This window comes from Mus pahari, chromosome 12 (genome assembly GCF_900095145.1).
Source record: "Mus pahari chromosome 12, PAHARI_EIJ_v1.1, whole genome shotgun sequence".
Lineage (NCBI taxonomy): Eukaryota > Metazoa > Chordata > Mammalia > Rodentia > Muridae > Mus > Mus pahari.
This window is the reverse complement of record NC_034601.1, coordinates 40,633,675-40,635,991: the sequence shown is the minus strand read 5'-3', so window position 1 is coordinate 40,635,991 and position 2,317 is coordinate 40,633,675. Positions and strand designations below refer to the sequence as shown.

Below are 2,317 nucleotides of genomic sequence, written 5' to 3'. Positions count from 1 at the left end.
ACAGTTACGTGATTGGCTGAATCACAGAAGCAACTTTGAGCTTTGAACTTTTAACATCGTCGACACTGCTATAGGTTATGGGGACTTTTGAAGTTGAACTAAATGTAGTTTTCATTATACTATGGCCAGCTGTGGCCCCCACAGACTCATGTGTTTTAACAAGCCTATGGGAGCCAGAAAGTAGAATGTGGTGGTTTGAATATGGTTGGCCCAGGGAATAACACTATTAGGAGGTGTGGCCTTGTTGGAGTAGGTGTGACCTTGTTAGAGGAAGTGTGTCACTATGGGGGTGGGTTTTGCAAGTCTTTGTCTATGTTTGCCTTTGTAACAACGTGTAGAACTGTCAGCTCTTCCAGGGCCATGCCTGCCTGGACACTGCCATGCTTCCTGCTATGAAGATAATGGACTGAACCTCAGAACCAGTAATCCAACCCCAGTTAAAGGTTGTCTTTTATGAGAGTTGCCTTGGACTTGGTGTCTTTTTACAGCCATGGAAACCCTAACTAAGACAGGTAGCCTGTGGTACAGGGGTAAAATGGAGGTCATCTGGTGATTAAATGACAGCTGGCCTAGGGTTCTATACATAAACTTCAGGTGTTCTAAGAGTTCTGGCCACTGTTTTCTTTTCCCCTAAGGCCCTCTGAGTCTCTAGGGTTCTTCTTGCTATAAAAGGCTACCTTAATTTAAATTTTTTAAAATAAAATTGCCTGTTTGCCAAAATAGTAATTTTTTTTCATTTTTTCTTTTCTTTTCTTTTCTTTTCTTTTTTTTTTTTTGGTTTGCAAAGTATGCAGGTCAGGTCTTGGAGGTGGCTCAGTGGGTAAAGGTGCTTGCTGCCAAACTTGACAATCTGAGCCCCGGGAATGGCCTTATGGAAAGAGCAATCTGTCCTCTGAACTCCACACATGCATGTTCTCACAGAAAAACGCACACACGCAATATATAAATGTAATTAAAATTTTTAACTAACTATATCGGACTATAAAACTCTGGACGACATTTGAATACTACTTGAAGTGGGAACAGTTCAGAAAGCAGAGAAGTAGGTCTGTGTTCTCCAGACCAAGTTAGGGAACTTCATTTCAAAATGAACTTTGCAAAGACTGCCACCATGTGACCTGCCTCCAGCTGTTTCATCCGTTATGAGGAAGCGTATCAGCCACTCTGTGCCTTGTGGTAGTACTATGAGGAGCAGATGAGACAAATAATTCAAAAGGTTTCAAACAACAGCAACAGGGATGCAAAGCGCCATTATCTCCTCCTCCGTGATACGGAAATAAGGGCACTGGCCAGCTTCAGCGGGCTGTGCAGGAGAACTGTCAGTTTGCATTGTTTCAAACACAAACCCGCTTTGATGCTGCCATCTAAATACTAGCCACAGCACCTTTTCTCTGGCCTCTCTAGCTCTCCTGCTCCTGCTGCTACGGCGGTTTGAAAAAAAAAAAAAATGTAGCGCTTTCTGGGTAATTTTCACCGCAGTGAGTGTAAGGCCGAGGGATAGAGGAGAAACCTTTGAGGTCGCGTCAAAGATCTATATGAAAAAGATCAATATGAAGACAGCCGGCCACGGTGCACATTTCCCCTTCGGGAGCAGCAGGCCGCAGCGCGACCTGTCCACCCGAAACCGGGCTGGAGTGGAGAGGGGAGGAGCTAAGAAGCAGGGGAGGCGTGGGAGCGAGAGGTAGGGGCGGGCCCCCACAGCGTTGTCCAATCAGAGCGAACCCCGCCAGCGACCAATCACAGCTCGCCTAGTCTGGCAAATCTGCCCGGCAGTGCGGGGCGGGGCCGTCAGAGTCCCGGTTACTCTTCTGAGCCCTTCAGAAAAGCACAGGGCAGTGGGCAGAGAAGCCAGGGGGCGGGGGTGCAGGCAGGCCCAGCCTGTGTGCCAGCCCGGGGAAACCCACGGAAGCACCCATGAACAAGAGATGGTGCAACCCGGGCGCGCACGTGTGTGCAGCCCGCTGGCACGTCTCTATGCCCTGTGGGCACCTGTCGTGTGAGTAGCTCCGGGTGTGGCTGTTCCTGGATGCTGTGGGTTCCAGGAAGGTTTGTATCTTCGGGCCTGCCTCCCCCCTGTCTCCAGAGGGGAACTAAGAAGTTTAACTGACCAGGGACTGAGGAGATTAAAGGAGTGAATCTCAGTGGCAAGGCGGAGAGGGTGGGGACTGCGGGCGCAGCAGGCAGGGGAGCACCTATTTGACCCATCTCCCAGCTAGAAAAGAATCTTGAAAAGACTGGCGTGACCCATGTGCTCTGAAATGTTTAGAGAGCCCCGAGCGGTGATGACCACAGAGTGAGTGGCACTAGGCTGAGCCCG

General features: G+C 49.3%; 1 protein-coding gene across 1 annotated transcript in view; it reads left to right on the top strand.

Annotated features, from left to right (window-relative positions):
* Positions 1-1,794: 1,794 nt before the first annotated feature.
* Positions 1,795-2,317, top strand: part of Plcxd2 (phosphatidylinositol specific phospholipase C X domain containing 2) — a 53,870-nt gene continuing 53,347 nt past the window's right edge. Inside the window, exon 1 of the mRNA XM_021209433.1 lies at positions 1,795-2,317. This exon is cut by the window's right edge and continues 184 nt beyond it. The gene's annotated coding sequence lies outside the window, so the exon portion shown is untranslated.